The 27,489-nt window shown below is 49.4% G+C and overlaps 1 protein-coding gene across 1 annotated transcript in view; it reads right to left on the reverse strand.

Annotated features, from left to right (window-relative positions):
* TNS3 (tensin 3) overlaps positions 1–27,489 on the reverse strand; it is a 245,918-nt gene that overhangs the window by 162,596 nt on the left and 55,833 nt on the right. The gene's annotated exons all lie outside the window — the stretch shown is intronic.

The raw sequence follows: 27,489 nt of genomic DNA on the forward strand, positions 1-27,489 counted from the left end.
CCACTCACCTCAGCCTCCCAAAGGCGTGAGATTACAGGCTAAGCCACCAAACCCGGCTCCTACTTTTTTTTAATAAGTCTATTCAATAAGGAGGAATATCTCAGGTTATAATTACTTTATAACCTGAGTGTTTATATAATGCTTCTGTGTTGTGTGTGTGTAAGGGTTATATTATATACTAAGATTACAAAGATATATTATTTCAGGAGCTAAGTCTAACAACTCTGTAAGAATGATCTCCAGCATTTCAGAAGTGAGGGCATCGGGGCTCAGAGAGGCGAGAGGTCTCATCAAAGGTGGCAGGGGTAGGAGTAAAAGTCCAGACATACCCCTCAAATATTTTGAGGTACCCTCAAATGCTCCTCCTGTCCAAAATCAGGTGACACCAGGTGACAGCATGTAGGAGGCCCAGAGCCTGCTGGGGATAGGGTAGGGTCAGAGTCTCTGAAACATCTGCTCCCCTATCAACAGTGGCCCACATTCACCCCTAAATTACACCTGGTGTCTCACTTAGGCAGGTGTTACTCACTTGGCATGGCTCGGTGCGAAATGAAGGAACACAAAAGAAATTTTACAGATAATTCAGAGATCAACAAAACAGATGTTTTCCTTAAACCATACCAACACACAGTCTAGCGCCAATTCCAAAACCATGGAGATAATCATCTGGGTCTCCCAGAACGGAGGCAGGAATGAGAGCATGCTCCTGGGTGACAAAGCAAGGTGACGGAGAACTGGGTCTGGGAGCCAGGAGGTGGGCCATGTCCCTGTGTCCACACTCCTGCTGTTTCCCTGGGCAAGCTGATCGGTCACTCCACTCCCACGTCTCTCCCTTGTGAAGCGAGGAAAGTAACGGGGTCAGTCTCACAGAACTGTCCAGGTTGCACTCAGGTAATTGTCGCCAACGGATGGCCACTGACTCACTGGACAACGCTGACCAGGTGAAGTCCTGCAGTCTCCATGTCCTCCCTGCCCCAGTCCCAAACTGTCAAGCCACCCATCTCCTCCCACCCCCGTACCCCTGAAGCTGCAGGAGGCTCTAAACTTGACCCACTGACCCTCCTGAAGCCATGACCCAAATCCTGTCATAGCTCAGACTAGATGAGTTTCAAAAACTGAGACTATTTTTCTGCTTATCATAACAACAAAAATATGAAATCCAAAAGGACTTTTCAAAAGTACTGGTGAAGTGTAAACTGATTTGACATTCAAAGGCCTAATTGTCGGTATATGTAAAAAGCATTTAGACTACAATCACAGGGTCAGGCTGACTGCACTGAAATGAACTTCTCAAAATGACACACTGAAAACCTATTTAGGTTAATTCACACAATCTGTACATGTAAGACTAAAATTAAAGCATCACAACTACAATACTAATGCAGTCCCATCACAGGGAACTGCTTAGCAAAAGAGTTACACTTACCTCAGAAAGTATTCAAAAAGTCCACATGTCAGGAGGCCTCTGAGGCTTGACCTACCATGGTCCTAGGTGCTGCATGAACCCACCATGACCTGACAGTATGTTCTACATCTTGACCCGACCACATATACAAAACACAGCTACCAGCAGAGCAAGGCCACAGACAGAAGACCCCATTGGCCCAATTCCTGCAAGTATTCTGTGGTTTCAGAACCTAAGTCGCGCTTATCATTTTACCATGAATCACGCTGTCACGTAACTTAACATATAAACAAGACCATGATAACCCATGGGTGAAACCATTTAACTCTCATACTGCTCATCATTTCAAGATCGCAACCACACCAAGAGAAGGGGTGACAGCTGGCACCACGTGATGGGGCATAGGGTGTCATCCCCCACCTCAGCCAGGCCCTGAAGACAGGAGGGAAGGAATGGTCTCAGGATGCATGAAGATGCCACTGTCGCTGAGGGACTCCAGGGCCCATTTTCTCAGCAGCAGAGTGAGGAGAATGGGTCACACAAACATACAGCCTCTGCCGGTTCCATATTCTCTGAATATGCATCATAGCACCTTGGCAACAATGACTGTATGTGCTAAACCTGAAATCATGCAAAACTGGAACCACTGCCGAGAAAAAATTTTAAATCAAGAATTATATAATTTTCAAGGTCAGTGCCAACAGGAAGAAACTGGAACTGGCGTTATCACCACACGGAGGTCCTAGCACCTGAGCTGGTAAAAGGTCAGAAAGAGTGTTGAATTACACCAAGTTCCTTATGTGAAGTGTACAGAAATCCAGGACTCATGTAAGGTACCTCAACGGAGTCCAATGAAGCCCCTTCCCTAACCTCTGTGGTGGGGGATGGGGGTGGGGTGGGAAAGAGCAGAAAGAAGGGACTCTGCCCAGCCCCCTCACCTAGTCAGATTTCTGTGTAAGTCTAGACCCAGAGCATCTCAGGGCCACCCTCCAAGTTCACAAGAGCTCAGCACTCAAGTGCAGCCCCAGCTCCAGACCAGAATCTGTCCGCCACACGCCTCTCGCTCAGATGTGCAAACCCAGCCCTGGCCACTCCCCCAAGGCATGTGTGGGGCTCCACGGCTTCCTTAGCATGTCCTCGGACAGGGCCTCATGGGGCCCAGCAGAAACCCCTGGGAGTAGACATCACCACCCCTGTTTCACAGGCTGGGAAATGGGGACTTGGTAAGCTGCAGTAGTACCTTCTCATACCGAAACTCTGAACTCCTTCCAACCCTTGGCTGTCAGGTGGTCTACAACTATGTCCTGCCCCCGAATCACATGGACATCAATGAAGGTCAATACCTTTTCTGGGGGAACTAGTCTAGCCCTGTGCCAAAGAGGAGAGAGAACCTGTGGCGGATTTAGCACTTCCAAGCCAGCTTCTGAGATCTGATTGCACCCAAGACCCCCCTGAATCATTCAAAGGTTAAACCTGGAACCAAGCAGAGGGTGAGTCTGTGACAGCCCCCATCATACTTTGGAACAGAACTCCCTCAGCTGCTCTTACGTGAACTAAGATGAGAGCCAAGCCCTATGCTGAACGGGAAGGGCTGCCAGCAGTTTCCAAAACATCGTGCTTTTCAAGAGGTGACTCTGAAATGTGATGTCTCTGTGAGTCTTTATTCGACTGTAAAGAGTATATACCTACACTCAAGGTGCATGAATCTAAACCCCACTATGTACACCACAAGGCGTTTCATGGCTTAAGGATGACTGAGTACCTAACTTGCTGAAGACTTGTTAAAGAGGGGTCCTAGCTCCTGGAAAACCCTGAGTACTAACCTCCTACAAGAAGTTAAGAAAAATACCAGCCTGGGCATCATGGCAAGACTCTTAACTAAAAAAAAAAAAGAAAATTAGCCGGGTATGGTGGTCCACACCTATAGTTCCAGTTACTCAGGAGGCTGAGGCAGGAGGACTACCTGAGCCCAGGAGGTCGAGGCTGCTCCAGACTGAGCAACAGAGTGAGACCCCTACTCATAAAAAAGAAGAAAAGAAAAGAAAGAAAAATATCTGTCTACATGTAGACACCAGTCTTGCTAATCTGTGTCGCAAACTCACTCTCTCTCGGTATTCTGCCAAAAGGTGGCCCACTCACACCCTTGGAAGCCTTCCCCAGTCAAGTTGTTCTTTGCGGACCCTTTACTAATGGCAACAAAATCCAAGTCCTCTGTGCGTAGAGCTCTCACAAGACAGACACACAAGGTGCTTCCTTTCTCCTGTTTTCCAGGGTGAAAAACCCAGGCAGCAAAATCTCCTGCCCCACCTCTGCCCAGCCCCACGCCTCCCTTACCTGTGTCCCTGTTGGCAGGTACTTATCACAGCCCTCTGTTCCCAAAGGCGCCAAGAGAAAAGAAGCGAAGGAGGCAAGGCCCAGGCAGAATCTGTGGTGAAGGTTAAACCAGAAGGCAAACCTGCAAAGACCGCTTTGTCCCAGGCTGCCACAAAGTGCTTCCTCCTACAAGGCCCGGAGTCGGGCTGACCGCGTGACAAAGTGGCCCCCTAGGCTGGATGAGGTCACCAGCCTCCCTGGCCATCACTCTATCTTCTGGTAAAGTGACAGCTGCGGACCAAGCGCTTGGAGGTTACCCCAGCAGCCTTGGGCTCCATGAGGTCATGAGTAAGAAGTGAAGAGGAGTGATCCTCAGGGAAAGAACCAGATAGATAAGCTGCCCAGAGGGTCTCTCTCGCTCCACATGTTTTTGAAAATATTAATGTTCATGTCTTTTGCTAAGGAGGTTTTTGTTTAACATTTGAAACAAATGTAGCTACAGCAATTTTGCAGCCATGTGGCCATGTCTCAAGAGAGAACACTGACTCCCGTCAGTCATGAGATTTTGCTTCATGAGATAAAACAGAATCCTGGAGACACTTCCCAATGGGCTACACACAGGGTGGGGGACAAAGACTGGACAGCAGGAAAGCAAAGATACCTTTTCTTGGGAGAAACCAGATTAGCCTATGCACAGCACAGGGGCTCCACACCAAACTATCTGGGTCAAAGTTCAGGCTCCACCACTATTATACCTGCAGCCTTGGGAAAGGCCTCCACCCTTCCCCTTCCAGGACAGCACTCGGTCCCACGGCGCTCCCTGCAGTGTGCAATGCTGCAGGGCAGTATCTTAGTGCAACCTCCTGGGGCACCCTGTCCTGCAGACCCCACCCTAAAGCACATCCCCCTATAGACCCCACCCCACAGCCACTATTTGCCAAAACTGGCAGGACAGCTCCAGAACAGTTGGTGATCGTAGCACAAATATCCCTATGAGAACGACGCTTTCCGTTGGAAACTGCAGCTTCTGTCTCGGGAGAGAAGACCAAGTTGGAAGGAAGGCCTGGGGTTCAGTCAGTTTTTCTGCATGTTTGGGAGGAGACCCTGGGGAAAGGCAAGCACATTCACCTAAACAAAAGAAAGGACAGTGAGACGTCTGAGGGTCCTGGCAGGACGGGAGGAGGCCGGGGACTACCGGGAGTGAAAAGGCCACTGGAAATTCCCCAGTGTGACTGCCAAAGAACATTCGCAAGGCAGCATTCACTAGAGCTGTTCTCTTGGCCGTAGCATCAACAGACTGTTGGCCATGGCCTGGGCACAAGAAAACACACGTGCACACGCTCACCAAAAATATCCAACTGGGGCATGTGGGAGCACATATGGGGCACAGGATGAAGGTGGGGGCACCATTCCCTTGCTACAAAACTTTCCAGAAAGTCCACAAAGGTCCAAGGAGTCTTCTCGATTCTCCAGGGTAGGGTCCTGCCTCCCTCTAGGTGAGGATCTTAGAGCCCCCACCTGCCATGCAGGTTAGTCTGGAGTCAAGCTTAAAATCAAGAGCTCAGTTGGCAGGAGTTTGCTTTTGTTTTTACCCATGTCCCTTTTGACAAATCAAAAGTCTCCTCCCAGTTTAGTATCAGCATGTGGACTTAGGCAGACCTGCGCATGATTACAAGTCTCACCACCTGCCAGCCCAAAATCCTGGGCTAGGGCATTCATGAGCTTCAGTGGGCCCACCTGTCGAATGGGACAATGATGTCCACTTTGTGAGGCTGTTCACAGAATAAAGACAAAACGCCCGCGTGCCTGATGCTAACGACAAGGCAGCCTCTCTTATTGTGGACACGCACCTAGGTTCATGCTGCGCATTGCTATCGATGGGTCCATATTAAACTGCACAGTATCGCCCTTTCCCGGGGACTGCACTGCTCAGCGTTCAGCAACAGTGAGTGAAGAATGGACGGCTGTAAGTCTCCACCGGACGGTCAAAGCACCATGAGCTCAGAGAGGTGAGTGCGGTTTAGGCAGGGACAGCTCAAAGCCAAGGACACTGAGCCCCAGCGAGAGGCATGAAACGCCCTATCACTGTGCAGCGCTAGGGGCCCGAGGTAACACAGCATGGGCCGGCAGCCAGGGCTGCCACCATGCCAGAACAAACCCCAAACGGCGCTCATTCACAAAACGAACCCCCTAAAAAATCTTACCGTAAGATGTAAAAAAAAAATGTAGACTGATAGGCTAACTTCAATCTTCATTTCCCAGAAGAGACACCTATATAACCTTAAGGCCACAGTGCCGTTATCACACCTAAGACTCAGTGTCAAGGCCAAAAAAAAAAAAAAAGTCAACAGTCTATGTCTCCATCGATGTTCTGAATTTCTAATAATCACCTACGAGCAACATCGCACCTGCTTCCCATAGGCTTCTGAGATGCCTCACAAAATCTAACATGGGAATGACACAGTGGCAAGTCCTGGTGTCCACAAAGTGCAAGTAGAGCCCAGAAGACTCTCTGCTGAAGACAGGCCAGCAGTGGGTCAGTCTGGACCATCCACGCTGTTCATCCACGCCCACCCCCTGAGTGCCTCGTCAAGTCCCCTCCATTACTGAAGGTCATGGGTACACGACCACCCGGAGACAGTCTGTGAACATGTGGCCAGAGTTAGCCACCGCAACCCCCAGTGACCTGGACCACAGCAGCCTCCATCCAAGAACCAAATGCCACACAGAACCCTGGCCTTAAGAGAGCAGGGCCACCTGGCACAGCAGATGAGGTCTCAGAACATGTGAGGAGGCGCCCGTGAACTACAGCCACACAGCTGGGGTTTGCATCTGTGCCCCAACACTTACCAGCTGCGTGGCCTTGGACAGGCACCTCACCTTTGTATGCCATGGGTTCCTCTTCCATAAAACGGGCTTGTAATTACAGCCGCCTTCCCCATCAGGTCACTGTGGAAATGAAAGCAGTGAAGGCTGCCGTGCCCTCAGAACAGGTCCTGGCACAGAGTTAATCCACCACTGGCATCTATGATGTATTCTCTGGGAGCCTGTCAGATGGTGTGACAGGAAAAAGAAGGGAGGAAGACATGCCTTACAGAGAATTACTCAGTGGGCAGAAATCTTCATGGAGCCGTGGAAGGGAGGCCAGGCTGGGGGCAGCCACGGGGTGCTTTGTGCTGCAGATGCGACAGCATGTGTCACACATGCCCTGTGTGCCTGGCACGGGTGCGTCTCCTGCAGGTGGAAGGCAGTCTGGAAGGCACAATTCAGCTGCAGTAACCCAAGCCTATGTTGTGCAGTGAATGCCACTGTGGCATTTCAAATGGAGCATCCTTCACTGCCTCCCTACTGCTAAGGGTGAAGGATGGGTACTCAGTCTGGCCCACACAGTCCCGGGTGAGCTGGCCTCTGCCTCATGCTGTGTCTCCCTCACTCTCTGTTCCTGCCCTCACACTCCACTCACTCCTGCCCCAGGGCCTCTGCACATTCCATGCACGCCTGGAATGCTCCGGCCTCACACATCCAAGCTTCACCAACTTAGAACGTATGATTTTCAATGACTCCTCAAGCTCTCAGCTCAGATGGCATCTCCCCAGAAAAATGGTACCTGACCTTCTTGTCCTGACTGAGTCAGAGAGCCCTGCTTATATGTTCCTCTCTACCTGGGTCTTCTCTATTGCACGGACTCCAACTGCAATAAAGTAACAAATTGTGTGAATTCTTGTCTCAGCGCTACACCCATGCCCATGAAGACCTAGCTAGAGGTGCTGGCTGTCTGGTTCCCAGATGCACCTCCAGCCTTCAAGGCCACCACCTGCATACAGCAGCCACAGAGCACTGCAGTCTGCAGATTGAAGAAAGGAAGAAACAAACTTAAAGCCCCAAAGTGTCTAAGGAATTATCTTGTCCTTTTTTTTTTTTTTTTTATTAAAGTCTGGGTCTCACTCTGTCACCCAGGGTGAAGTGCAGTGGCACAATCACGGCTTACCACAGCCTTGACTTTCTGGGCTCAGGCGATCCCTCCTACCTCAGCCTCCCAAGTAGCTGGACTACAGGCACACACCACCACTCCCAGGTAATTTTTTATTTTTATAGAGACAAGGTCTCACTACATTGTCCAGATTGGTCTCGAGCTCCTGGGCTGAAGCAATTCTCCTGCCTCAGACTCCCAAAGTGCTGGGGTTATAGGCGTCAGCCACCATGCCCGCCCTCACCTGGCCATTTTAAGTGGCATGAGAATACTGAGTTCACATTTCAATAATCAACATCTAGTCAGCCACAGTTTTAGAGTGACATAAACACATATACCAAAGTGACTTGAGGAAACATCAAAAAAAAGAGTAGGGAGAAAAGCAAAGACACTTTCACACAAACTTAACATACAAAATAAAGGACACCAGGGACTTATTTAGAAGGACAAAGTCCATTGATCAGTGAGTGATGTGGTCAAGCATCAGCTTGGGATAGCTCAGTAAATGCCAACTATGAAGCTTGAACACACATGGCTATACACTATGAATTTTTCCCCCAGACTGAGTTGTGCTCAGTATCCAGTGCCTGGCAGGTACTGGCTACAGGAACACACTTGCAAATGCTTTCCCAAGGCACTTCCCAAGACTACCCTCTGAGAAGCAGTCCCCTTAGCTTCCCTGCCTCCCTAACACAAGAAACCTGGAGCAGAGGTGTGTGTCCCCACGCCTCAGGGGGCCCCTGACCACCATCAGGAAGCAGGTCTCCACTCTCTGCTGGGCCTCTGGCTCGAGCCCAGGTAGCCAAAGAAGCACCAGCAGGTTTTGGCCCTGCTTCCTGCTTACCCAGGGGCTAACGAGGGCACAGGGAAGCACCAGGATCTCTGAGCCAGAGCAGATTTAACACCCTGCTTCCCGCCTCCCTCGTCCCCACTGGCTTTCAGTGAGGAACAAAAAAGTGAAGGCCTTTTGTGAGTGCCATGCTAGGAATCTCAGCATGACCTGGGTGTGCAGCCAGAATGCCAGCTTCCCCAGGTGCCCCAGGGTCCGTGCGCTGCTCCTAGCAGCTTGGCCAGCCCTGAAAAACCATACCATTCTGTAAAAGGAACAAAAGCCACAGCCAACTCTACAAGGAAACAGGACTGCGCAGGGCCTGGGGTGCGGGACACAGGTCACAGCTGCTGGGCCGAGGAAAGGGATGGGGACATTAAACCACTAGAGCTGAGACACCTCTGCATAACGCATTTTTGTTTCCCCAGGAAAATGAAGAAAAACTAAATTTAAAGCCTTTTTCAAAGGCAACAACCAACCGCATTCAGCTGACGACCTTACAGGCGTTCATTTGTTCATGCTTTCATTCATTCTTCTGGCATGCAGGACTCACGCACGGGCTTAGCTCACACACTTCGGAATACTAATGTTTGAGTCTGAGTCCAGCTCCACAGCTCGACTAGCTGTCTGACCCTGGAAAGAATTTATTTGTGTGCTCTGTGACTCGGTTTCCTCATCTGGAAATAAGAAATAGTAATAGCATTATTGGAAGAATGAAATAAGGAAACATACATTAAGGGCTTAGAATAGTGCCTGGCCAGTAATAAGCTAAATATTAGCTAATTATTCCATCATTTTCTTTGCGTTTCAAGCCTGTGTTAGGCCCCTGAAATGCACTTTCCCCCAAGTTATTGAGATCCTACCAGATTCCAAAACTAGACACAACCGCAGCAGCGACCATGTAACAGCAGGAGAAAAAAGGCTCAGAGAGGTTAAGTGATTTTCCCAAAGTCACACCATTAATAAGACATTTCCCTCCCTTCCAGAACAAGAATACTAGAAACAAATGATCAAGATTGCATACTTTGATTTTTTCCCTCAATGTTGGTAAACACGAGCAATGACTATCAGGAATTGCCAGAAAACACACCCAACAGAGGTTGGGAACTAAAATAACAGCATTACGCTGCGCATTAAACTAGGGGAAACAATGTCTCATTCTGACTGAGATTAAATCTGTGTTTATTTGTAGCCAAATATTCATAGAATCCTGCCCTCTAGCCAGGCAGCTCGGGTTGGTCAAGAACCATATGGAAAGAGAAGGCTGCAGAAGACAAACAGGGAGAGGCCCAGAGGAGGAGACAGAACGGAGGAGGAGACAGAACGGTGAGCTTTACAGGAAAGCCTGACGCTTCCCTGTGCTCTTTTCACAAAATAAACTCCCCAGGCGGGGCGGATGGTCCTCAGAAGCGCAGCCCTTGGAGAAGCAGCACGAGGTCTCACCAAATACTTGTAGCAAGAAGACAAAAGGGAAATGCACGTGTGAACACCCGTTCACTGCAAAGCAGCCACGGCAGCAGCCAGCAGAGATGGGCAGCCAGGGACAGAGTGTCCAGGGCCAGCCCAGAGAGAACCTGGCAAAAGGCAGGCAAGAGGGAACTTACTGTCCTGGGCCTGAGCAGGGACCACATGTCCAGGGCTGCTTCTCAGTTCCAGGGGCAGCTCCTCCTATAGCACAGCTGGTTTCCCTGATTGGAGTTCAGCGCACCGCTCTTCATGCTGACGTCTCAGCAGCTCTGGGCACACGGGAGGCAGCTGGACAGCTCACCTTGGGGCCTGACACACCTCCCCGCTGCCTCTGGCTGCGATCCTAGAGACTCACCCCCACCCTCATGGGCTCCCCGACCTGCTGAGCTGTCCAGCTTGCACCTAGCTCACAGGATGGCATCTGCCCAAGGTCGAGGCCAGGCTGCCAAGGGCCTGTGGGAACAGGCGCAAGAGCAATGCTCTCCAGGGAGAGACCAGGAAGCTGCACCGGCTGTGTCTTCCTGGGGACCAGCCTGGATCTGGCCTCCAGGAAGACTGCCTTCCACAGGGTGTAGCAACAGGGCGATAGGGATGGCTTTTCTTTTCTTTTTCTTTTTTGAGTCAGAGTCTCACTCCGTCACCCCAGGCTGGAGGGCAGTGGCATGCTCATGGCCACCTCGGTGTCGACCTGCTGGGCTCTAGCGATCCTCGGCCTCAGCATTCCAAGTAGCTGGAACTACAGGTGTGCACTACTATTCCCGGCTAATTTTTGATGTATTGTAGAGACGAGGTCTTGCCAGGTTGCCCAGGCTGGTCTCGAACCCGCAAGCTCAGGCAATCCACTCGCCTCAGCCTACCAAAGTGCTGGGATTACAGGCTGAGCCACCTACTCCAGCCAGGGATGGCTTTTAAAAGTTCTCCCAGGAGGAAAAACACTTCGAGTTCCTGGGAAGCAGGAACTCACCTCTGTATCCTGGATGACAGGTGCTGGCGCCCACCCTACTCCCTGTCTTGCTCCCTTTTTCCCCCACATCCCCTTTCTCTCCTTCACCACTTCCTTCTTCAGGGCCCCTTAGTTCATTTTTGCTTCACTTGGTTCCAATCATAATTTGGGATGACGCCTCAAATGAATTCAGTATAACAAAATACAAATTTTAAAATAAAAACCAAACCAAGAAACGAATACAAAAGCAGGGTCTAAGATAGTGTGGCTGAGCCAGACAGAAAGGTATGCAGCCAAACCCTGGTCACAGGAGTTAGGCCCTAGACCAGTTCTGAGTTTCCCGGGGGGCCAGAACAAAAAGGGCAGATGTAGCCAAGATTCGGGACTTCACAGGCCCCCGCCTGCCTGAGGCTGGGTTAATTCCTCACCTAGCACTTAGGGCGGACGAGACGGCCAGCACAGACCTCTGCCGCTCTGTGCTCTCAGCCCCCAGGTTCACACCACAGCTCTTTAAACTAGATCTCATGACTCCATGGCATTCACATCCCTTAAATTGACAGGGTGATTTCTGTATGATCATTTATAAGGCTGTCTTGCATGCACTTACAGTCTTTTATTTTTATCATCTATTTCGTAACAAAATGTTTCTTCACATAGAAAAGAGGACCTCTAGCCGGGCTCGGTGGCTCAGCCTGTAATCCCGCGCCTTTGGGAGGCTGAGGTGAGTGGATTGCCTGAGCCCACGGGTTTGAGACCCACCTGGGCAGCGAGACCTCATCTCTACAAAAAAAAAAAAAAAAAAAAAAAAAAAGAAAAGAGGACCTTGGGGAGGGGAGGGGGAAGGGCTTCCTTAGGCTCCCCATAATGCTGTCACAGGGCATATTGTTCTGGGGGCAACTGCTCCATGGGAAGCCGTGTGGCGTCTCCTTCCAGGCTGGACACAAAGAGAGGGGTGGACTAGCAACAGGCCAAGGGTGTCCTGCTCAGGCCAGGCCCAGTGCCATGGGATGGCAGGTGCTTCCTGCCACCACCCACCACACAGCAGGAGTGGAGAGAGCAGTGAGGGCAGGGGTTCAAAAGAGGACCACCTGTCCCTTTGCCAGCCACAAATCAGTCGTCAGACTGGGAGACGCCAACAGAACTTTTAACTCTTCTGAGCATCCATTTCACCTCCATGAAATGTGTTGTCAACCCCAGCCTCCCAAGTCCTCCTTGGGGACTGATGCTGGCGCAACACCAAGACTAAGCCAGGATCACTCACCATCACCAGCCCCGCCTTGTCACTGGTTCTAGTGGAACACCAGCATTTTATGAATGAGGCAAGGCCACAGGGAGAGGGACAACAGCCTGGCAGGGTGTGGTGCCTTGAGGACAGGCCAGTTTATTCCTTGCTTCATGACGACAGAAAAAACAGGCAAGCCCTAGGGACCCAGCTCTCACAAAAATGCTTCCAACAGGGGAGTTCTTAGCCACAGGTAGCGGCCTGCTAGGAACAACCAATGAGGAGTTTCACCACTCACAGCTGAAGGACACTTGGAGGGAACCACTTTCTGCAGAAGGCAGAGAACATGTGTAACTGTGCCTGATGTCGGTTATTCCCCGACTGTCTGAAAGCTCGGAGAGGCTCTGCATGCAGAGTGTGCCCTTCAGAACCTGTCCTACCTTGGCACCCAGGCAGACACCCCCGCAGAGAGCCCCGAGAGACCAGCACCACAGAGCAGAGCACAGGCATCCCACTGCAGACAATCCCTAGTGGGCAGACACTTGGTCCTCTCGGCTCAGCATGTCAGGGCTAAGGAGACAGCAAAACCACCCAAGGTCAGAGACCCACAGATGCTGGCAAATGTGGGTCACACAAGCAGGCCCCTGCCCTGGCTTGTCTCGATGGGCAAAGGGGCTGCCCAGAGAATGCTGAACAGGTCACACAACTCAGGCCAGGACCACACATTCCCTTGCCCCAAGAAGGGCTCAGTAGGGCCTTCGCTTTAGAACAATGAGTGAATGAAGAGAACCAACACAGACAGTGCAGCATTAACCTGGAACTCAGCCTGGAATAACCAGTCACAGGGGTCACCCGGAAAGAACAAATAAAGGGAGCTTTGGGTCCCTGCACGCTTGGCCGCTGGTGGGCCAGGCACTCACATCCATCCAGCAACGTTCCGTGAGCATCTGCTCCAGGCCAGGCTCTCAAGAGATGGTCCTCAAGACAAAGCCGAGCTCTACTGGGCTTCCAGTCATCAAAGTGGGCACAGAAGCTGTCACTGGAGCTAGGCACTCAAGCAGTGCCTGGGGGTGTGCATGGGAACACCAGAAGGGGCCGGGCCCTCGGAGGGACACATGTGAGCGAGAAGTCCAGGCTGAGTCCAATGTGCTCAAAAAAGAGAAAGGCTTCTTTCCAGGACCCCTGTGTTCCAAGGATCTGGACTCAGTTGGGAGGTTCAGGTTCAAATGCCACAGCAGGCGTTTCTCTGAGGTAGACCCAGAGTGCTTCCCTGGCATGGGCATGGCCAGGCGTGGAGAGGAACAGGAAGTTGGCTCCTCCCTTTGCAGAAGTCAATTCTCCACCCTGCAGGTCGAGGAGGTGCTGGCTGGGGCAGGTTGCATCCGCTAGCTCCAGGGCTGCCCCTCCAATCCAAGGGCCCAGTGTGTTCTCATGTCCTAACACTAATCCCAAACCACGAGAAAGACAGCAAGCATACGCATGATAGGCCCAACCACCTAGATTCTAGACAGAAAAAACCCCAAGCAGTAAGACAAAAAAATTCATTTCAGCCGTACTCAGTGGCTCAGCCTGTAATCCCGCGCTTTGGGAGGCTGAGGTGAGTGGATTGCCTGAGCCCGCGGATTCGAGAACCACATGGGCAACTTGACGAGACCTCAACTCTAAAATAAATTTTTAAAAAATCAGCCGGGCGTGGTAGCGCGCACCTGTAGTTCCGGCTACGTGGAAGGCTGAGGCGGAAGGATCGCCAGAACCCAGCAGGTCGAGGCTGCGGTGGCCAGGAGCGGCCACTACACTCCAGTCTGGGCGACAGAGTGAGACTCCAACTCAAAAAAAAAAAATTCATTTCACACGTTCTTGTCTTTTAAGTCACCCCCAGCATACTCACAGTGTCTGGAGCCCGTTCAATTGATGCTTACTGGAGGCTGCCCCCTCTCCCCCACGCAGGGATGCAGAGAGCACCTAAAGCCCTCCGTGATGTAGGACGCACCACTGTCATGGCAAGCTCCCCTGCAGAGCCCCTCAGAGCTACTTTCTTCTACCTCCAACCTGTTCAGACGCCTTCCCGCTCCTCTCTCCCATCTGTGAATGCAAACAAATATTTGCAAGAAGGCCATCCATTTCATGCCGTGAATGGAGCAGCCATGAGAGACGCAACAGGGTAGGCACACACATCACACCCACAGGATGCATCAGAAAGGGACTCAAGTCAGATCTCAGGGAGTCCAAGTGCTACAGGATGAAACCAGAGCTTTCTGTGTAAGAGAACAGTGCCCTTCAGAGATTTCTGTAGGGGGTATACTGACATTATTGGCATAATTTTGTGATGATATATTGACACTATTTTGTGAAGAGACTCATTGTGCTCATAGGTATATGACATGTACACTATACAAAAAATCACAAGGGCAGTCCCACTCAATCCCTCATGGAAATGTCCTCTTTTTATAGGTGTGGAAATAACATTCTCAGTATCTAACTGACCTGTCTGAAGTCACCTGGCCCGTCAGCAGAAGCCTCATCCACCAAGGATCAGTGTCCAGGCCAATCCCTGCTTCACCCCCACACACCATAGCAATGGCAAAGTCACGTGGGACTCTGCCAAAGGGCAGTTTCCCTAGCTGAGCATTAGACATCTCACCACACTTTAAAAATGGTGACAGATGTGTCCTCTAAATTTTGGGGCTTCAATCTGGGAGTTCCCCGTGGGTAGGTAGCCTAGGTTTAGAACAGTTATGCCTCTCAGATGCCCCAACCTTTTGTTCCGCCATTTGCATTCTAAAAGAGGTAGGCCAAATGTCCGTACAGATTGGATCTGAAAGTAATCATAAGGAAAACAAAAGAAAATTAGCCTGCACTAGATGAGCAGTGGAAAGCGGGGCTGTTCAAGCTATCTCCTGGTGAACAGATGCCAACCGCAGATGAAGCCTTCTGCAAGAAAACAAACAAATAAAAAACCAAGAGGTCGCCCTGTTCCTCCTCGCAAGTGCACGCTCACAGCTCAGGAGTCAGCCTCCAGGCACGTGGGCAATAGGCCCTCTGCAGAGCCCTGTGGAGCCCTCCTGAGCTGCAGACTGGATCCCACCTATCCCTAGTAGGTTAGCTCTGAAAACTTGCTGAGGCTTTTTAAGAAGCAAATACCAGCCGGGCTCGGTGGCTCAGCCTATAATCCCGCGCCTTTGGGAGGCTAAGGTGAGTGGATTGCCTGAGCCCGCGGGTTCGAGACCCGCCTGGGCAATTTGACGAGACCTCATTCCTACAATAAATAAATAAATAAATAAATAAATAAATTAGCTGGGCGTGGTAGCGCACGCCTATAGTTCCAGCTACTTGGAAGACTGAGGTGGAAGGATGGCCGGAGCCCAGTAGGTCGAGGCTGAGGTGGCTGGGAGTGGCCACTGCACTCCAGTCTGGGCGACAGAGTGAGACTCCAACTCAAAAAAAAGAAGCAAATACCTATTTTCTCTCTTATGATAAAAGTAAGTCATTTTGTTGTGGAAAATTTAGAAAGCTGACACACACAAAAAGAAGCAGATGAAGTCAGCCTCCCCCTCCCTCCCACACCCCAAGTAAAGGGATGGAGCCCTCCTGACTTTCTTCACCCACACTTATTCAAAAGCCATGGGTACTATGTGTCCACATCGGTATATTTTCTTCCGTGGTGTAATTTTTTTTTTTAGTTAGAGTCTCACTCCATCTCCCAGGCTGGAGTGCAGTGGCACACTCACGGCCACCCTAGCATTAACCTGCTGGGCTCCAGTGATCCTTCCACCTCAGCCTTACCAAGTAGCTGGAACTATAGGCGCACACTACCACACCTGGCTGATTTTTTATTTATTGTAGAGACAAGGTCTTGCCGGGTTGCCCAGGCTGGTCTCGAACCCATGGGCTCAGGCAAGCCAGTCACCTCAACCCCCAAAGTGCTAGGATTACAGGCTGAGCCACCAAGCCCGGCCTTATTGTTATTATTATTATTGAGTTGAAGTCTCACTCTGTCGCCCAGGTTGGAGTGCAGTGGCATGCTCATGGCCACTGCAGCCTCAACATGCTGGGCTCAGGTGATCTTCCACCTCAGCCTTCTAAGTAGCTGGAACTACTGGCACACGCCACCATGCCCAGTCAATTTTTTGGTTGATTTATTGTAGAGATGAGGTCTTGCCAAGTTACCTGGGTTGGTCTCAAACCCAGGGGCTCAGGCAAACCACTCACCTCAGCCCCCCAAAGTGCTGGTATTACAGGCTGAGCCACCGAGCCCAGCCTTCTGCAATGTAGTTTTTAACAGCAGCGTGGTACCCAATTGTCTAGTTGGAACATAATCCCTCCCCCTTCATATCTCAATGTTATTTGGTCTCCTATTTTTCACTCTTACAAATGATGTGTGAGAAACATTCTAGGCAGCCCTTGGGGGCTGCCTCAGGATCAACACTCAAGGATCCATACCTCAAGGATCAACACCCAGGATCCACACCTCGAGGACTTCCTCCTGTGACTTCCAGATCACATGCGTCACCCCAGGGTGGATGGACCCTACAAGGTGGACATCATTCCATGTTTTTCTATCTGAGTACACTGATCTCCTTTCCCAAATGAAAGCATCTTGCCAAAGTTAAATGGGCTTGAAGTGTCTGAGTAGTTAGGAATTAGTGTCCCAAAGAATAGGGCAGGGAGAAGGTAGCAGCCCTGACCTTCTCTGTATGGAGCCCCTCATCCTCCTTGGGACACACATATTTATAAGCTGATGAAGGAGGAAAGACCAGTTCCATCAGCACTCATCATGGGGTACTCAACACCATCAAGACACAGAGTGAGACTCCAACTCAAAAAAAAAAAAAGACACAACTTCAGGATGATGGTTTAGTACCTTCCACTTCAGGCAGTGGCATCTCCCTTCCCCCTGGAGATTGACAGTGAGTTGCCACAGGCATTCGTATATTGAAGCCCTAGCCCCTGGGACCTTGGAATGAGACAGTATTTGGAGACAGGGTCTTTAAAGAGGTAATTAAAGTTAAAATTAGGTCATGATTGTGGGTCCTACTCCAATCTGACTGGTCTTTTCATAAAAGGAGGAGATGATTGGGACACAGACACACGCAGAGAGAAGACCATGCAAGGACACGAGAAGATGGCTGTCTGCAAGCCAGGAGAGAGGCTTCAGGAGAAACCAGCCCTGCCCACACCCTGATCGCGATGCCCAGCCTTCCAGATTGTGAGAAATGACTGTGTTGTTGCTGAGGCTGTGGTACTTCATTTTGGTAGTCCAAGCTAAGACACAGTCTTAGATCTCTGAGATGCCCAGCGGTCATTTGGAAAATGCTGCTGCCAGGAATGACCCTGAGCACTCAGGAAGCACAGGTCACCTAGAGATGCTCACCTGCACCTGGCTGCCCCCTCACACTCCCCCACAGGAAGCCAGGACTGCCTTTGGGGGGTGGGGTTGGAATGGTCCCCTGGCCGCATGAGAGATTGTGCCTTCTCCTCCTAAATGAATGTTAAAAGGGGGAGGGGGAGGTTGGCTCCATACGCCCACACGCTGGTGTCTCTGTCAGCTCACCAGTGACCACTGCACCTGCTCCCAATCCTGCTCATGCCCGTTGTACTGGTTACCATAATTGCAGAGTTTAATGAAATACTACAGAGACAAATGAAACGTGAGCATGAAAAAAGAGAGATTTGTTCCTGCCACGAATACTGATGTCAATGTTTTCGAGAGCCTTAAGAAAGACATAGTCGCCAGGCATGGTGGCTTACGCCTATAATCCGAGCACTTTGGGAAGCCAAGACCAGAGGATTGCCTGAGCCCACAGGTTCGAGACCAGCCTGGGCAACTTGGCGAGACCTCTTTTCTACAATAAATCAAAAAATTAGGCAGGCGTGGTGGTGCGTGCCTATAGTTCCAGCTACTTGGAAGGCTGAGGCGGAAGGATCACTTCAGCAGGTCGAGGCTGTGGTGGCCATGAGCATACCACTGCACTCCAGTCTGGGTGACAGAGTGAGACTCCAACTCAAGAAAAAAAAAAAACAGGAAGGCACAGTCACTAAAACTCTCAACTTAATCAAGTTTACGTAGAGCAGCTATTTCTATAACTTCTATACTCAGATTATTTTGTAAGTATCTTTAAGCTTTCTGACACTTTGAGGAAACCCAAACAGGAGAGTTCAAGGGTTCACTGTGGATATACACTATGTGAAAACAGACCCAGGGACCCCATCCCTGGACAGAACTCAAAGGCAAGGCAGGCTGGTATGGCCAAGATAGGTGGCTGCTTTTAGCTGTTTCCAGACACAAGGAGATTCTTTCAGTGTGTTTGCCCATTTCATAATGGGTGGTTTACGAGCGTACCTGCCCCACGCTGTGCTGAGTGTTCAGCGGTTTTTCACCAAAAACAGCATTACCCCCATGCCCCACCCTCTCTATTCATTCTATCTCACCCCAAGCAACATTTTTTTGTCGTTTTCTTGGATGAAAGAAGTCCACAAAGGGACACGTTTTGCCAGTGTGGAAGAGGTGAAACAAAAATGGCAGAAGAACATTTGGAATGTTCCAGCAAATGGTTCCAGATTCCACAAGTTAACAGTATTTTATTCAATAACCAGCTATCGATTCTGACCACTTTCAGTGACAGGTGTTGACCAAATGTGAAAGCAAATAAACAGTGAAGACGTGAAGCAGCAACTGCCCTCCTTCTCCTCACATCCATAATAATCATGGTCACAACACTGTTGCTCCACATTCGCTCTCTTCCGGACACCACGCAGCACGATTTACTTGTATTCCCCTCTCGATCCTTACACAGCAGCCTGCTGGGTGAGGAACCCTCCTCAGCCCCACTTTGCAAATAAGGGAGCTGAGGACAAGGCCTGGCCAGAGGAGGCCACACGGGTGGGTGGAGCTCTGGGACACAGACCAGGCCTGTCTGAGCCCGGGATCCAAGCTCTTACTCCTCCCCTACAGGGGACCATCAACTACCCTATCCCCTAGTACTCCACGAGCCAAGACTGGTCAGCCCTCCAGCATGGGTTCCTCACCTGGGCCACTCTTCTCCCCACCTCAGGTTTGTAGGGAAACTTCCCATTATAGGTGTGCAAGGAGGCAGCCAGAAAGCGAGCTGCGGTCAGTTTTCTCACACAGACAGGCCAGGGAAAAGGTCATTCTTAAGGGATAGCCTGACAGTAGGGCAGTCTTACTATATGGACCCCCGATCGACATCTAATCAATTACCGTTGATTCTCGCTATTCATGGCCGTTGTGTTCTATAGAATCACTGCAAACTCTGATGCAGCCAATACTGAGCGTATGTCTCCAGGGAAAGTGTGAGCTGTACACTTCTGGTCACATCAGTTTCATCGACTGATCAACACATAACCTTGTTTTATGTGTGTTTCTGTTTCAAGACAACTTATTTAACATACACGGTGGATTCATTCATGCGGAACTCACGGCCAACAGCACGGTAACTCACACCTGCACGAAGCTCCTCTAGTACCTGTGCAAGGGGGGACCCCCCAAAACGCTGGAATTAACTCTGGAAAGGCAGGCCCCTATAACATAGGCTACCCCCACTAGGTAAGTGCTGACAGTGTACCAGCTAGCGTTGTTAGGAGAGGCTACATTCGGCTTCAGTCCATTTTTTTGGAGATTCTTTCAATGTGTTTGCCCATTTCATAATGGGTGGTTTATAAGCGTACCTGCCCCACATTGTGCTGAGTGTTCAGCAGTTTTTGACCAAAAACAGCATTTCCCCCATGCCCCCACCCTCTCTATTCATTCTATCTCACCCCAAGCAACTTCTTTTTGTTGTTTCCTTGGATGAAAGAAGTCCACAAAGGGACACGTTTTGCCAGTGTGGAAGAGGTGAAACAAAAAATGACAGAAGCACTAAAAGGCAACAACACTGAGGAGTTCAAAAACTGTTTTGAGCAGTGGAAAATGTGTTTTTGATAGGTGAATTGCATCCAACTGAGAGTAATTTGAAGGTGCTTAAAGTTTAAACATGTAAGAATAGATACACAACTTTTTATAAATAAATTTAGTTTTGGGGGGCCCCCCTCAAATTTTCTCCATAAGGCACATCACGGCCTCTCTGTGCTTAGGGACACTGGACCATGCTTTAGGACCACACTTGGGAGGCATTTAAACAGCAAAATCAACAACAAAAGCACAAAAAAGGGGAAAATGTAGTGCCAAACAGCCCGAAGAAAGGACACCTCTTTCCAGTATGAGCTCAAACAAGAAGGCACGGCTTATCCCGTTCAGTCACAGCTGGGAACAAGACCCAAATTTTCAGCCATTCTGCTCCTGTCTGCAAGTATTGACTTCTGGGTTACAAGTAAATTACATCAGGTAGGCAAATTTTCAAATACAGATATCCACAAATAGCAAGGGTCAACAGTAATTTAACCTTCAAATCTGTAGATTATTCAGTCTTTGTAATGAAGTAAGAAGTATTTGGAAAACTTGCCAATTCTAATGTCTCCACATGATAAACATGTCACTGTATCATCATTAAAAGGACCACAATCACAGCCCAGTTCACTTGTAATTTTAACTACATGGTGCTGTTTCTTTACACCTAAGATGTCTTATGCTCCTACAGGAAGCCAAGCCTTGGCAGACTCCTTTCCTCCTTGGAAGAAAGCTCAAGGACGCCAGGTTCACGCTGCAGATGCTTTCTTCTAAAGCCACGCACTTCTCTTCCCAACTGGTGTTCTCCGCCTGAGGTGTCTATGGATTTGACAGTGCCTTACACTGAGAAACTTGAAGCATCTTCTGTGCAAAGATGCTGAGGAACCTGGCATCCAGATATTTTCCGGAGCATGTCCAAGAGAACCCAATAGTCTTCCACCCAGCACAGAAAAGAGAAGAGCATCAGAAAACGAGAGGTTCTCAGGTGGAAAACAATCGTCCATGTCAGGCCACCCAAACCCCAGAGGCTGCTGACTCTTCAGTATTAAACCCATGCCCCTGCTCCCTTATACACCCCCAGGGTTGCTCAAGGGGTCTGGGTCTATGGCCCAACCACAGGAAGACATCTTCTAGAATAGGTTGAACAAACTCTGGTTTGCATCAGAACTACGAGATTAGAAAAGAGATTTGGGGGTCCCAACTCAGAATTTCTGATTCAACAGATCTGAGGTGGGGGCAATGTTTGTATTCTAAGTTCTAAGGTTTATGCTGATGCTGCTATCTGGGACCACACTCAGTGATCCACTGACCCAACATATCTGTGCGTCAGAGGGGTTTCTACTAACCGCCTTGTCACCACATACCACACAGGCTTCATTACAGCATTCCTTACTGTCATTTTCAGTCTCCCAATCACACTAGAAAGGAACACTGCAGTATGACTGCCAGCCTTTACTTGAATAGCTTCAATGATGGGCACACAGTCCCTCATACAAGTTCGGGTCCATTTTTAATGGTCTTAATTTCCCCAAGTTCTTCATGTACTCAGTCAAATCTGTCCTCACTGGATGTCTGCACCTTGGCATTATTTCTTTCCATTCGCAGATCGTATTAAGGTTGATATCTCTGGCCAGGCAGCTGTATGATTTTCCCAGGGAAAAAATTAGAAATGCACCTGGTTAGTATGAAACAACCCTTTATTCAAAAAAAAAATGAGGGAGTCAGGGTATCACTCTGTCACCCAGGCTGGAGTGCAATGGCCAGATCATGATAACCATGGCTCACAGCACCCTCGACCTCCTGAGCTCAGGCACTCCTTCCACTTCAGCAACTTGAGTAGCTGGGACTACAGGCACACATCACTGCACCCGGCTAACGTTTTTATTTTTTCTAGAGACGAGGTTATGTTGCCCAGGCTGGTCTCAAACTCCCAGGCTCAAGTAATCTGCACACATCAGCCTCCCAAAGTGCTGGGATTACAGGAGTGAGCCACTGCACCTAGCCTTTGAATGATTTTTTAAAGGCTTTCCAAAGCAAATGTTTCCATTTTAGAAAACAGTCTGTGAACCATGTGTCATGTGACGATAAATGTAGCAGGTTTTCAGGGAAACAATCAAACAGGACACACGGTAGCGATGCTGAGAGACTATCCGCCCAGATGTCACCGGTCTGATGCTAAACTGGGGATCTGAGAGCAGGTCTTGAGCCATGAGATCATGGAAGATGACTGTGTGAGAGGGGGAAGGGTGGTGGTTGGGAAACACGGGTGAGGGACTTGTGTCATCATGGTAGTACTGTGATGGGCTGCTGGCCATCTGCATCCTGCCTCAGTCCCCAGGAGTAGGATCTGCAGCCCCAGGTACCACCAGCCAGCTTCCAGTTACTCAACCGTCTCCAAATGAACTGCATCCATACACCCTCCCCCAACCCACACCGGGCCATCACTTCATCCATAGATTTCTCAGTATGCACCTTTAAAAGACAAGAACTTTTGTGTATATGTAATGGAATATTATGCAACCAAAAAGAAGGACAAATATATGGACTTCACGGCAACTTGGATGGATCTGGAGTCGATCATACTCAGTGATCTAACACAGAAACAAACAACAGTACTATATGTTCTCTCATTCATAAGCGGACCTTGAACAATTATAATACTATAAGAAAGCGGTTGACAGTAATGGGAAACTGTCAGGGGAGGGGGGGATTGGCAGTTGAGGGAATCTGCTAGGGGAGGGAGGGGCATACCTCATCAGCAAGGGTATCTGCATAATCAATGTTTGTCTACCTAACCCTGAATTGTACCCACATCTTTATAATTTTTTAAAAAAAGACAACTTTGAAAAACAATAAACTACCGGTCTTGTGAATGGTACGTCCTTTGCATCACAAAATAATCATTGTTCAAATTTCTCTGTCAAAAGTCTTTTGGGATTTTTGTTTTGATTTTACAGTTGAGTTACAGTTTGCACTGGGATCTGAATAAGTCTTATGCTGCTTGTTTCCTATGTCTTTTCAGTACGTCCTTTACAAGACAGGCTCTTTCTCATCTCTTTTTTGCAACGTGTTTGAAAAAGACTGGAGTTATTTTTGCCCAGTAGAATTTCCCCCACTGGATTTTGCTGACCCTTCTGGAACGGCCACACGGATGGATCCGGCCCCTGTATTTCCTGTCAGCTGCAGATGTATCTGAGGCTTGGTCAGATTTGGTTTGATTTCTGGCACAGACTTGCTGGAGGGCATCATGTACCCAAGGAGGCACGTGACCTGCAGCTAACTTCTCTCTTTCAACAGTGAAGGCTGCTGAGGGGCAGGGCCTAGAGCCAGCTGGACACTTCCTAGGAATTTGAAGAGGGCGATATTTTAACTCTATCAATGTCAACGTTTATTAGGTGGAATTTCTCTCTGGATAAAACTTTCCCTCTCCCTCCCTTTGAAGACCCCCAAGGCAGAGTTCTTAGAAGGAAGGAAGGAAGGCTAATGGTTGATTGCTTCTTTATTTTCGGAATGAGTTGGTTCCCCAGCACCCCCTAAAGGAATTCGGTTGTTGTTTATCAAGGAATACTTTTTTAAAGTTCATTGAACAGATTAGGAAAATCATGATGGAATATTATGCAGCCATAAAGAAGGACAAAATTATGAACTTCATAGCAACCTGGATGGATTTAGAATCTGTAATTACTGAGTGACCTATCACAGAAACAAAGAACTGAGTATCACATGTTCTCACGTACAAGTGGACTTTGAACAACTATCGGAATACTATGAGAAAAAGATTGGCAACAGCTGGAAACTGTCAGGGGCGGGTAGGGTGGGATTGGTAGTAGTGGGAATCTGCCAGGGGAGGGGGGGCACACTTCATCAACAAAGATACATGCATAATGAACATTTGTATACCTAACCCTGAATTGTAGCCCACGTCTTTTTTTTTTTAAGTTAACTGTAAAAAAAAATAATAAATCACTAAAATAAAATAAAAAAAAAAAGAATCATGTCTCAGTCCAAGGTAACAAAGCTAACAGCTGTTTCAATCTGGATCCAGCCCCACGCTGTCTCTCAGAAGTCCAGGACGCTCCACAAGCTTCCGGTCTGGAAAGGCAGGCTATAGGGCTGCCCCATGGCCAGTCTGAGGGCCAGGAGAGGCTAGGGTAAGGAGTGCTCTTGGTCATCATGATGGATACTGAAGTGTCATTGAAGCAGAAAAAACTTCTCACTAAAATGGAAAATACTCGTACAATTAAACCTAATTCTCCTTATTCTTTCTGTAAAATTGAGCCTAAATGTGATAAGGACAAAACTTCTTCCCTTTTTTTTTTTTTTTAACAAAAATTGTTTTCTAATACTCTAGACAAAGTACACATTTTAAACACACCTGCGATAAATGCACTAGGAGAATAAGATATCTGTGAGAGAAGCAACTGTGAGAACTGAGAGCCACGAAAGCTTCCAGTTTTCAGAGAGGAGATGCCCCATGGCTAGAGACTGATGCCCTAACTCAGGTCGCCCGTCACAGGCAAGTCCGAGTGGAGCTACCTCCCAAAAGCTCTGGGTGCCTTCAGGGACCTCTGGAAACTGCCCCGGGCACCTGCTTCTCTCAATGGGGACCTTTTTGAGCCAAAGGACAGCCAAGTAACCGCCATGTTGGAAGACAAGAAAACAGAAGGTTAGAGAACAAGACTACCTATAACCCATGAAGGAACTGAGACTAGGGCCCAGGGGACTAACAGCCAACCCCTGCCACTGCACACTCGCCCTCCTCCCTCTCCTCCCGGTGGATTTAGATTTAGATGCTGGGGGTGTGTGTGGGATGGGGTCTTCTTGATGAGTACCCCTCTTGCAGGTAAAATACACTCTAATGTAAATGCTGTGCTTCAAATGCCTTCCCTGATTTGGAATCTGTAATGCCACTTTGTCACACACCAACTTCTCTCCGATTTGGGGCATAAAAAAATAAGCCCTGGATTTTCTCCTTCAAGTAGTTACCTCTCTTTCCCCAGCTAATCACCCATAACCACCGTCTCTAGCCCACCTCCCTCACCCCCCCAACCAACACACACACTTAAATAGAGCCTGTGCCATTAAATATAAGAAATCCCACTCGGTCAGGCTCCCAGTGACAGACTTGGCCACATTCATTCCTCCAAAGCACTGCTTATGGGTGGGTCCCTGGGGGATGAAGCAGCCTGTCCTGCCCTGGGGAGCACACCCATACTGTGAATATTTCAACTGAAGGGGCCTTTGGAGATGCCAGCCCTGACTCAACCCCACCTCTCACTTTAGGATGAGGAACCACGGCCCAGAGAAGAGCAACAACCCCAAACCCATCGACGCAGGTAAGGGTGGGGGTGGGTGGGAACTCGGTGCCTGTGTGCCACACACCTGGTGGCACAGACGCAGACGAGTCGTCACCAGTGTGACCCAGCCTCGCAGCCCAGGCCTCCTTGGCCGGTGTGGGTTTTTAATCATTAGCCAAGGCTTTGTGCTGGCCGGCTAGATGTAAGTGGACGCCCGGGTTAATGTGTTCCTTGCTGTTGACTCTTCACAATCCCCCCCACCTGCAGAGGTGAAACAAAGGCCCAGGCTTCCAAATACCAGCTACAAAGCCAGCGGGCCTGTTGGGTGAGGCTTGATATTGCTGGATTTTTTTTTAATTTGTTGAGGGATTTCCCTCTTTCTCTCTAGGTAAGTGAACTGAAACCTAAAAGCTCCAGGCCGCGGATGGGAGTTCTGCAGGAAAATAAACGCTGACGGGAAGCCTCCTTGCTGGGGCCCCTTTCCCAGAAACCCAAGCAGTTTCCATCCTCCAAAGTTGGACACAGTCAAAGGCCTGGATGTTATTTTAGGTGTGGGAGGTGATGGTGAAATCAAAGAAAAGTATGGATCAAAGTTTTGCCTGTGGCTAGAGGGGGTGGGGATGGCAGAGGCACAGCCCTCCTGAAGTCTGAGCAGGCAAGGTCATGATGGTCTCACAGGGCAGTTCTGCAGATGCTTTGAGGAATGGAAACAGAGACTGGGGCAAAGGTTAGGGCCCCTTCCCCCAAACCAGCTCTGAGAACTGGTCTGGGCTTTGACTGGCAGCCTTTCAGGGCCCTGCTCTCATGGTGTTGCTCTGGAAGGAATAGGAGGAGGTCTTCCCCTCCAGCTTGGGGCTCACTGACTTAGTGACAAAGCGATGCCTGCCAGTCCAGGGATCCCAGGCAAGGAAGGAGCTGCAGGCCTTTTCCAGGGGAGCCCTGGGGCAATGAAGACTTCAGAATCCTGCCCAATCCGAATGATGATTCATAACCAGAGGATCCTCTGCTAAACAACTTCCACAAACGTCTTCTGCTGTGTCTCTGCACATTCTCCAAATCTGTTCCATCTGAGCGATCTGTGCCAGTTTATAGAAGAGGCCTCCGAGAGCCGTGCCCAGAAGCCCCTCTCACTCCCGTACTGGCTCCTCTGAAGGCCCATTTCACAACCCAGAGGAGATTGGGGCAGCTTCCTCTTCACTCTATGGGCCAAAAAGGAGTTTCAGAAATGCCTGGGGAACATCTAAGCAATACGAGAGGTGAAGGGAAAGACCCCATCGTATCGATCTCCTAAGGCTGCTGTAACACAGAACCACAAACTGAGTGGCTCACACACATCTGGGGCTAGAAGTCTGAAATCAAGGTGTCTGCAGGGCCGTGCTCCCTCTGAGTTTCAGGGCAGGACACTTCCTTGCCTCTTACACTTTCTCGTGACTGCCATAGTCCTTGGCGCTCCTTGGCTTACAGGCGCATTGCTCCAATCTCTGCCTCTGTCATCACAGCTCCATCCTCCCCACGTGTCCCCTTCCAACAGGGATCCTCCACGGTGCCACCCTGACACCCAAACACTGGGTGTGCCCGTTAACTAAACACTACTCTGAGATAACTGGGTAGCGGGGTGAAATGTGGGGAACACAGCATCAGTTTATGTTTTTACTTCTTGGTCTCAGGCAGCTTTTGCTATGCTTACCAAATGGAATGCCTGGACATTGACCCGATGAGATTCTTGAGCCTTTTCTGCTTCCTGGAGATCAGAGAGATTAAGGAGCAAGGACATGTGCACATCTCTGTTGACCTGATACAACTCAACTTCACAGGACTCTGGTTGCATACATCCATATGAAGATCCCTGGTGAGACATACAGAATCTAACACGGGCAGATATGGGTCCAGACACTGCACGCACGCATACAAATAGGTGATTCTCAGCTAAGACTCTGCTGAGGAATGTAGATCTATGTCTCTGTGTTTCTGAAGTTTACTACAGAGATGGAAACAATGTACGAGCAAGAAATATCCGGTGTCCAATCAAATACCTGAATATGTGGACCGTGAGATAAAAACCTCCATGACATCTTCTGTGACAACAATCATACAAAGAGACCACTGTGGGCTGGGGTCGGCAGAAGAGTCCCGTGTATCC

Source organism: Carlito syrichta, unplaced genomic scaffold (genome assembly GCF_000164805.1).
Source record: "Carlito syrichta isolate Samal-C Ts95f unplaced genomic scaffold, Tarsius_syrichta-2.0.1 Scaffold306591, whole genome shotgun sequence".
Taxonomy (NCBI): Eukaryota; Metazoa; Chordata; class Mammalia; order Primates; family Tarsiidae; genus Carlito; species Carlito syrichta.